Raw genomic sequence first — 11,057 nt, 5'->3', positions numbered from 1 at the left:
TTTGGCAGGGTTAAATCATTAGAGCTGAACAAAAAGATGTGTGTGAAGCCATTCTACATGGTAGTATCTTATCTTCAAAGTGGTTGGTAATTTCTTAAGATCAGATGAATGAAACGAACCATCAAATTTGATTAAGAAATATACACATATATATATACATATACACATGCAAACTAATTAAGTGGCTTTTAATTTCCTATGATCATGTGACAAATTCTATTAATGCTTACAGGTAAACCAGGGATGTTAGACACAGAACTTGAAGCAACATGCCTAAATTTATGTCTTGGAGAATAAAACCTATAGTCTCGAGCAGACACAACTACTTCATTTCGACCAGTCAATCGTTTAAACCTGCAACATGAGCAATCCAGTGAAGTCAAAAATAGAAGAAAAAAAAACAAAAAAAAAATTGAGCATTCTGGCATTTAAACAGTCAAACCACTGAAGGATTTATGGGAATAATACATAATTGCTTAAAACAATAAACATGACAGAGCATTATGAAAACATTAAGTGCAAATAACAATCCGTCCTCTTCACATGAAGATAAACACAAATGGGTTACTGTCACCATAGAGAAAAAATGACCCAAAAAGTAATTTCATACTAATATCAAACATCAATGTCGATAAATTTACTTGTTTAACTTTCATAATAAGCATTTGATCATGGAAGATCTATAGAAAGACTAAGTATAATAGTCTAACATATTTGCATAAGGAGATTGTGCATATATCATAGAGGAAAATAATGTAAACATCATAGGAAGTAGGTTTACAAAAAGCATGCAGCAAATTATATTGAGGAGTTTCAAACAAGACAACCTGTTTCTATAAATCTTAAAGCCATATTAGTGGTGGCAGTAAATCTAAACGTTATTCCAAACGCCAAGGTTCGTTTATCTTGTTATGAATTATGCAATCTCATTCTCTCTGGTTTTTCTTCAGATTTCACAAGTGAAAAAATGAGAAGCAGTAGGTGTTGCCAAAAAGCAACCATGAAGTCACAGATCTGTTTTAAAAAGCCCCAACAAAAGCCTAGGCTTATGACCCCTAACTTGAGGCAGAGGGAAAATCTTGTATGCATTTTCTTAAAGTTGACGAGGAAGCCAAGGGAAAATCTTGAAAGTAAGTTTGATTTATCTTTTGTTGTTGTTGGTAATTAATATTTGCTTTACTACCTGCTGCATATGCAACTTAGTTAAAATTTGTCAATAGATATTAAAACAGCCTTTGAAATCCAAATTTATCTAATTCGATCTTAAAATTTGGGGATAAAATATATACACACATTTACTTTAAAGACATTTTAAGTATGACTTAGTAAATTTTGACAAAATGGATAAGAGAGTGTACCTATTTCACAAAATACAACAGTAAGTTTTGATCATTTTCTGAATATATGGGATTAAATGGTACTTTTTCCATAATTGAATTTTTTCTTTCCGGGAATGATTGAGATGTTATTATCCAATAATTTTTTTTCTAGGGGACATTTATACTCTAATAGAAATTACAGAGTATATATTGAATATACTCTGGCTTCTTGTATATTAGACTCGTCTCATGTGTGTGCCATTGAATAACAAAATTGATTGTATCCAAGACTGTAGGACAGGGTGACGAAGAGTTTAAAAATGAAGTTAAGCTTGTTGCTAAACTTCAACACCGCAATTTAGTTCGACTTCTAGGCTTCTGCTTATTACTGTGAATATATATTTTACTTTGCTTATTACTGCCCTCATCATAATAGAATAGGCTATTGAATTTGAATGGTGTTGACCATCTTTTCTCCATGTACTTGAATAAGTTCATTCAAATGAATTGTGTGTGTGTTCGTTTGGGGTAGGTAGAAGGGAGGAGGTGGGGTTTGAGGCCTATGTAATATCAAGTCATCTTTATTAGTTAGCAGGGGCCAAATATGAATAGAGTTTTTTTTTCCAGTTGCAATACTCATTCAACACTACAACACTGCAAGTTCATCGACCCAATGCCCAGATTCATTGCAATACAACACTACAACACTCATAGCAATAAATTCAACACTCAAACAATGACCCACAAAGTTGGAAAAACTCAAAATCAAATGAATGCTTCAAATAAAAAGTCTGAAAATATTTCAAATCAGCAAATGCCCAAACCGTACTTGGTGAAAGCTAATGTAGTTGAGGTTACCCATGTCTTGAACTGGTCGGAGACTGAGTGAGGAAGGGAGGTGCGACTGAGTCGAGGTCGAGGGAGTGAGGCCTCAGATTGAAAAATTGCCAACAATCTGCAAAACCCATAATTAATTTTGAAAATGCTGATAACTTTTGAGGTTAATGCTTCCAATAACACCTAAAACTAAATATACTTACCTGGCTTGCCAAGACTGAAGAGAAGCAATGAAATCAAGAAGCCCAACGACTGGAAACCGATTGACAAAGAGATAGAGAAAGACGAGAGAGAGAGAGAGAGAGAGGAGATATGAGGGATGGAGGAGACTTGAGCTGAGATTTGAGAGATGGAGGAGATTTGAGCTGAGATTTGAAGTAGGGATGGAGGAAACCGAAGCAGGATTGAGTTTGGAGACGTACTGTGCTTAGCCGAAGAAGAAAATGGGTGAGTCTGAAATTGGAAGGAATTATTCTAAAAAAATGTATAAGTGGCAGGCTCCCAAAAACTTACCGCCTTTTTCATTAACTTTGCCACATATATAATATTTTGCATAATACTTTTTCATTAGTATTATATTCATGTGTTATGGAAAAGGGTATTTGGTGTAGTGAACTCCAAACCGAAATGCAAGATTAAATTGGATTTGAGGAAGGCATATGATACAATTGAGTGGGATTTTATTGTGCAAATGCTATCTGCCTTCAAATTTCCTAATGAATTTATTTAGTGGGTTATGACATCTGTGAGAACCCCAAGATTTAATCTTATGTTCAATGGGTCCTTACATGGTTTCTTTGAAGCAAAAAGAGGTCTAATGCAGGGGGATCCACTGTCTCCTTTACTATTTGTGTTAGGGATGGAATACTTATCCCGGATTATGATGAAAATTGGTAAGACAGAGGGATTCTAGTTTCATGACAGATGTGGACCTCTCAAGCTAAATCATCTATGTTTTGCAAATGATGTTTTGCTTTTCTGTCATGGGGACTTTAAATCGATATATTTCATGCTCCAAGGAATGAAATTTTTTTCTCAAACATCTGGTTTGCAACCAAGCACACCAAAGACAGCTTTGTACTGTAGTAATATGGATGATTTGGAGGTGCAAAGACTAATTGATTCTTCTGGCTTTATAAGAACTCATTTACCATTTCAATATCTAGGGATTCCTATTTGTGCAAAGAGAATCTCAGCAACTGAGTGTGAAGTTCTAATGGAGAAGATGGTCCAAAAGATTAAAGTTTGGAGTAGCAGGAATCTATCTTATGCGGGCAAAGCAACATTGGTGAATTCAGTGCTGCTGACAATTCATACTTACTGGGCTCAGATAATGATACTCCCTACAAAGGTTCTGCAAAAAGTTAATTCAATTTGTAGGAATTTTTTATGGAAAGGTTTGGCTGAGTCTATTAATTCAGGGCATGTATCTTGGCATGATATATGTAAAACTAAGGCTGAAGGAGGTTTGGGCTTCAGAAGGATCAAAGAGTGGAATGAAGCAGCTATTGGCAAGTATGTATGGGCAGTGGCTTCGGAAAAAGACCCTCTATGGGTTCGATGGATACATGCTGTGTATATTGGTGATGAAGATTGGTGGACCTACAAAGCCTTGAGTGTCAGCAGTTGGTATTGGAAACAGATTGTCAAAATAAAGGAGAAGTACAAGGACATTAATTTGACTCATCTTTGCTCTAATGGGGTTTATAAGATTGCTGAGGGGTACAAAGCTATTTCTTTATCTCACCAAAAGGTTTCATGGCATAGGGAGGTTTGTAATAGAACCACAATCCCGAAGCATAGATTTATTCTTTGGCTTGCGGTCTTGGACATGTTACAAATGAAAGATAGATTGCTCAGATTCAACATCACTACTGATGATCAATATCCTTTGTGTGGAAGAATAACAGAAACTAGAGAACATGTCTTTTTTGAGTGTTACTTGAGCTCTAATTGCTTGAGGCAAATCAAGAGCTGGTTGGGTTGGCAAACGACAGCCAACACTATACACAAATTGTTGAGATGGATAGCTAAGGCACAACTAAGCCCATTTCGGAAGCAAGTGATTACAGTGGCTCTGGCAGCTTTGATTTACCAGATTTGGTGGTGCAGAAATGAGGCTCTGTGGAGTCAAATAGTTTATACAGTAACCATAATTACACAAAGAATTCAATTTAATGTAAAGCATAGAATTAGAAGTATTATGCCTAACAAGATACAATTGATAGATAGAGATTGGTTTGAGCAATTGTAATGGAGTCATGGCAGGCCCTTTAAAAGTTGCGATGTTTAGTGTGTAAAATGGAAGTTTTAGCAATACACAAATCTGATTTACCAAAAAAAAAAACATTTATATTGCTTGAAAAATATCACACTCTAGCCATCATGACCAGAATAGAGTTTTACTACAATAGAGCACCAGATCCAAAGCATCAAACGTAAGAGAGTTTCCTCATAATTTTCCTTCCTAACCATGTCTTCACAAGAGAGGAAGATTTCTATTCTACTCGCAAGATTTTATGATATATACTTTATATTTCAACTCATGAAAGTGTATATAATTTGGTTAAAACTCAACCAACATTTTTGCGAAGATTCATTGGGCTTTCTATGCATGGAGGCTTAGGAAAAGACAAACACTTAGGGGCCGTTTGGTATGAGGAGTTCACAGTTTTCATATTACTGAGAAAGTTGAAGAGGGTAATCTGATAGTCTGGAAACTTACATCATTGTATTTGGTTGTGCACTGTAATCTTATCTATGATTCCTGGGAATATCACTTTTTCTGTTTGGTTGTGCATATGAATCTATTAAGTTTTCATATTTTCATAAAATTAATGTAATAATATATTTCATCAAAATAATTTATAAACAATTTTACTCGTGAAATATTTTTTAACAGAATTAAAAAAATACATATATTGAATACTAGAATCAAGTATCATTTTTAAAATTACAAAAATACCCTTATTTTATTTTTAATAACATTTCATTTATTATTTTAAACTAAAGTAATGATATAAAGACTTTACAAATCAATTTCTTTAAATAAACAAATATTTTTTATCATTTTATAGTTTGATATATGTATATTTGTTTTTATATTATAAGCTTCAAAAATAAAATAAGTCATTAACTAAAAAATTATTGGTTTAAGATTTTTTTTTTAAATAATAATAATAATTTTGAAGTGTTTCACATTCCTGGGTATCTGAAAGCCACTATTCAGATGAGTTTCAATTGAACCTAGAATCAGGACAAGTTAAAACCCCTGGAGTACAGATGCCCAGGTTAGAAAAACTCAAACCCAGTACCAAACATGGGAAGGGGTTTAGTTTCTCATTCCCGTGTCAAGATTCCTGCATACCAAACGACCCCTTATGGTTTCAAGGAAATGACTTGAGCAGATATATGTTTATATAACATAGGTCAAAGAAAGAGGAGCTAACTCTATAATCTTTTTTGTGAGTAGCCATCATAGTCTAAAATGGATTGTGGTATGCGCTTATCATAAGCCCTACCACCTTGTGATGTTTTAACAAATTACAACTTGTCCTTTTCATTTATACACTAAATTATTGGTACAATTACTTTTCAACAAAATTAATTCTTTTAATACATATTTTTCTTTCCCAAATTTTATTATTTCATAATGTGGATGCTCAAAATTCAACACCGATAAAGAACCCACATGTCATGCCTAAGGTCCCTAGAAGGTCCAAAGCAACCATGTTTGAAGTCCATTTGAACCCTCAAATTATTGTTATATTTAGATATGTTTAAATTCTCATTATATATTTTATTTATATAACACTAATTTATTCTATTATATTTTAATTTTTTTTATATAATTAAAATTAGCTTTCTAATATATACTAGTATCATCAAATGAACTTGATTTTCAAATAACAAAAAGAACATTCAACATTGTATTAACAATCCACAAATTAGTTTAAAACATTCAACACTCTCATTAACAAGAAAATGTTCTTTAAGTATTCAAGGAGTCTTAAATATTCAACATAGTTAAAAGTTACTACTTTCAACACAAAATATTCTTATTGATATGACTGTCAGAATTTACAACATAACAAAGTACTGCATCTACAAGGCTTGAACTTTTAGACTCTACTGGCCCAGAGGAAACCTCAATTGTTGGTAGCTTCCCATCATCAGTATTACCTGGTTGGACGTCCATAAACTCTTTGGTGCACTACACCAAACACCCATTACCATAACACATCATTATAATACGATTTAAAAAGAGTTATTGTATATATAAAGTTAATGAGTAAAGTTACACGCGGCAAGTTAAAAAAAAAGCAGCAAGTGAAAAAAAAAAGGCAAATTTTCCTTCTCATTTTCCCTATCTCGGACCGAAGTCTTCATCTCTTTCTCTCTCTGTCTCAGTCTTCATCTCTTTCTCATTTTCCCTATCTCGGACCAAAGTCTTCATCTCTTTCTCTCTGTCAACCATCTCTTTCTCTCTGTCTCATTTTCCCTAGCTCGGACCGAACCTTCTCTTTCTCTCTGTCTCATTTTCCCTAGCTCGGACCGAACCATCTCTTTCTAGCTCGGACCGAACCAATCTTCATCTCTTTCTCTCTCTGTCTCATTTTCCACCATATTTTCCTTCTCTCCTTTATCTTCTTGCTATACCCATCACCTCCTCCTCCTCCTTTCTCGGACCGAACCACTGCCTCTCTCGGACCGAGCCTCCTACTGGAGCCTTGACGAAGAAAAAAAAATGGAGCCAAAGTAAATCTCAAGATATATGCCTCCTCCTCATCATTTTCATCTCCATTTCAATTTTCATTTCAGAACCTAACAAAGGTTAGATCTTCCCTTGAGGTTTGATTTTTTTTTTTGGATATTTATGTTTTGATTGTTGTGTTCTGTTGTCTATGGAATTTTGTTGGGAGAACAGGCCACAAGTTGGAAGCTTGAGGAGGCTATTCAGCTTTTTTATATAGGCAGTGAAGGCGACACTGTAGTGGGAGGATCGTCTTCTCAATTTCCACCTACAAAAAATATTGAAGCTTTGGTCGAACAGACTGCTCGGTATGTTAGATGCATTGATTTCTTTATGTATTTATTTTTCTTTGTTTTATGTGTCTTGTTCTGCATTATTGTTTATGCTGGTTTAGAATGATTCGACTTAGTGAAGCCGAAAGGAATTTGGCACTGTTGTTGGAGATGACGCCCTCCTTTACCTGTTATCAGGGAAGCCCTTTATGATGATGCCTTGATGTACGGGTATAATTTTTATCTATTCCCCTTTTGATTTATTATTTCATAGAAAATATCAGAAGCTCTTCTTTCAGTTGAACTAAAATAGTGTTTATTATGTTTATTCTTTGGTGTGTGTGTGTGCGTGTTTAATTGCTTAAGTCTATTGTTATTACTATTTTGTTTACATTTGTCATCCATTGTATAGCTGCTTGATTGGCATTTTGGATTTTAGGAAATGCTATCTACTAGAGATGCAATTGCATATGAATTTTAGTTGTACATGAGGCATTGTTGAAATTTTAAGGAATCTATTGTTGGCAGGAACTGTGTCTTTATTCTTTTTCTTTTTATCCATTAACTGAACACCGTAGCACTTTTACTTATCTCGGGCGGATGGAAATTAGTTCAGTCACTAATTTGTGGTGTTTAGATATATACTTTAACCTTTGTTCGTTTACTGCCTTCTATGTTATCTCATGTTTTAGTAGAGATTTGTTTTTTTATTTTGATTTTTTGTTTCATAACTGAGATACTGCACATAAGCTTTTGTAAATGACTTGGACTAGTGTTTCATGTCAAATTATATCTGCTAATTTTTAGAGTTTGGCGAGTCTTTTAATTGGATATGCATTGTACATTAGTTATTTCTGTACCTTTGTCTGGTGCCTTCAGTAACCTCAACCACTTGTAGATGTGCCTAGTTATCGGCAATGCTCATTTTATGCACAACTTCAATTTCTAATTGCAAATCACTTTTACTTATGGAATATGTCCTTTTGATTTAGGGCATCAAGAATGAGAAATCCATCCTCTGAATCAAACTCATTAATTGCTTTCCGTAATTTTGATGAAGAAATGAAACGCCCTGGGGTTTGGGAATCAGAGCAAGGTGTTGCATCAACAGCAGATAATGCTGGGGATAATCTGGCTTCCTTATATCGACCTCCCTTTCATATAATGTTTTAGGGATCATTTGAAAAGGTAATTGGTTATTTTTGTTGGTTTTATTGCTTCATAGTGTGCAATGTGTAGAAATTGGATAGTTGGATTCAAATGTTTTTGACAGTTGACTAGTTGAATGACACTAAGGATACAGTAAGTTGTACTGGAATAGTCTCAGTACTCTTACTAACCTTAATTTGCAGAAAAGTTGTGGTACTTTGACTGTTTTTTGACAGATGATTTTGATGATTGCCTTTTTTACTATCATTGGAAAACTGTTGTTGGTCCTCATCATAATGTGAATTTATTTGGGTGCCTGAGCCTTTAAATCTGTTACGATAGTGTTGTTCTCTGCAATCTTTAACGGTTGCAGCATATTACATAAAGATATATAAAATGAAGAAGGGTCAATACAAAAATATTAATAGGGCTTTGCATGATGGTGTGTATTAGTCAGTGAGTAGGTAGGATTTTTGTGCCTTTCACTAGTGCCTGCAATTAGCTTTTTTGCCTTTTGAAATTTTTGGTATTTAAAAGAAAGTGGAGACTCAACTTCATTTGTATCCCAGTCCTTGTCCTTTTTAATTCCATCTCAAACAAGTGTTTAGTTGAAAATAATACTGTATTGATATGATGATATTTTATACATGCTAGAAATATCTTTTATCCAAATATAAAAGGGAGAGACCTTTTGTACAAATGAATTATCCTCTTGTTTTATTAACAAATGAAGAAAATATAGGTCTTATATTTTCAATAAAGAAAGTATGTATTGTATTATTTAGCTTTCTTTGAAGTCCTAAACTTGAGTTACAGTTTGTTGAATGGAGATAGTATATCATGGGTTATCCTTTCAACCTGCAATCCTTATCTTATTACGAGACTTGTGTTTTATACGAGTGATTGAGGCATAAATTAAGCTAGTTGTTTTGAGGAAGTGAGATCTTTGCATTTCTCTTAAGGTTCTATGGTTGAAAGGTATATGAGAATATTTAAAGACTGGTCTGACTCTTAATAATAGTTTTGTATGCTAGAGTTTAGTTTTGGGCTTCTCTTTGGGTTTATACTTGAAATTTGTTTTAACAGTATTACCTTCATCAGCCACGAGTTACTGGGACTTTTATGCATTTGGAGAATTCCTAGTACTCTTTATCCATTTATTTATTTTTAATGGTTTTTTTAGTTTTACTGTAATTTTCTTTTTCTTATAAACGATATTATTCAAATCCGGCTGGAAATGGTGCTGTTGTTAGTTTTTGAGGATAAGAGTGTCAAGTGTTTATGTTATGTTTCTTCACGTAAAACTTTGTTTGTGCTACTGCAGGCAAAGGGAACTGCCTCTTCTTAGGACAAATGGCTCTTGGTAAACTTGCAGTCTACTAAGGAGTTCAGCTCACATATGGTAGGTAGCGTGTTTCATTGGACTTTTCTAAATTGACTGAAATTGGTGTTCATTTAACATAGATTTTGGTGTTCATTTCTTACTTTTATTCTATTTTGAAGCTTAATCGAGATACATGGGCTAATGAAGCTGTCTCTCAAACGATCAGTACAAACTTTGTCTTTTGGCAGGTAAGTATTCCATTTTTGGGGGGTTTCACACTAAAATATAATAATATTCAAGGCGGTTTGGCAAAATAACATTTTTTTAATGTCACTTTGCAAAATGACCTTCTAATAGTAATTTTCATTTTTTATTCTGCTATAAGGATTCCTTATATCTAGTAGCAAATGCCTATTTTCATATTGTTTCAAGGTCTTGTATGTACATCTGTAGATACATGGTCATTATTGGACTAGAATTTTAAGATAATATGATATACTTATATAAAGTTTGGGGCAGGGATCTTTATATATTTGGATTCTAAGAAAAAAAAATTATAGTATGTGTTTTATTTCAACAATTTGACATTGGTCGGTGAACTTAAGTTTATGATTATACAACTGAAGGTCATTGTTTGATTAGAATTTTAAGTTAATATGCTATACTTATATATAAGTTTGGGGCAGAGATCTTTATATATTTGGATTCTAAGAAAAAAAAATTATAGTATGTGTTTTATTTCAACAATTTGACATCGGTCGGTGAACTTAGGTTTATGATGATACAACTGAAGGTCAGAAAGTTTGCACATATTACAAGCTGGATTCCATTCCTATAGTACTCGTTATTGATCCCATCTCTGGGTAGAAAATGCGCTCATGTGTTGGAATGGTCCAACCTGAACGATTGTTGGAGGTAAATGGAGTTTTTGTTTTAGTTGTTCAAAAATTAATTTTTTTGAAAGCGCTGGATTTATTCTCCATTGTAAAACATTTTAAGATTTCCTAGAACATGATGTAATCCCTTACTGACTTGAGAAAATTTCGTTCAACTTTAGGATCTATTGACGTTCATGGATAGTGGTCCAAAGGATCATCACGTGACTTTGTCACACAAACGACCCAGAGAAAGTTCTTCGGCTCAGCCACAAAAAACTAAAGGTATGGCAAGATTAACTTGAGGAATCAGTTCAGGAATGATATAATTTGAAACCATGGAGTTGGAAAATTACATAGGATCTGTTTTTTGTTAGGACCATGTACACTACAACAACACTTCATTGAAGCACTACTATTTCTTTTATCTTGCAGCTTTTGGGGATACTTCTTCCCTAACTATCTCTGTCCATTTTTGGGGAAAGTATAATTAGGATGTCTTCTTTCAGGGCATTGGTCGTGAAAGAG

The 11,057-nt window shown here is 33.8% G+C and overlaps 1 pseudogene; it reads left to right on the top strand.

Moving 5' to 3' along the window:
• The first annotated feature begins 3,177 nt into the window (after positions 1-3,177).
• Positions 3,178-10,854, top strand: LOC133822780 (plant UBX domain-containing protein 7-like; annotated as a pseudogene).
• The last annotated feature ends 203 nt before the right edge of the window (positions 10,855-11,057 follow it).

Source organism: Humulus lupulus, chromosome 1 (genome assembly GCF_963169125.1).
Source record: "Humulus lupulus chromosome 1, drHumLupu1.1, whole genome shotgun sequence".
Classification (NCBI taxonomy): domain Eukaryota; kingdom Viridiplantae; phylum Streptophyta; class Magnoliopsida; order Rosales; family Cannabaceae; genus Humulus; species Humulus lupulus.
The sequence above is the reverse complement of the archived record's forward strand: the minus strand, read 5'-3'. Positions and strand labels throughout refer to the sequence as shown.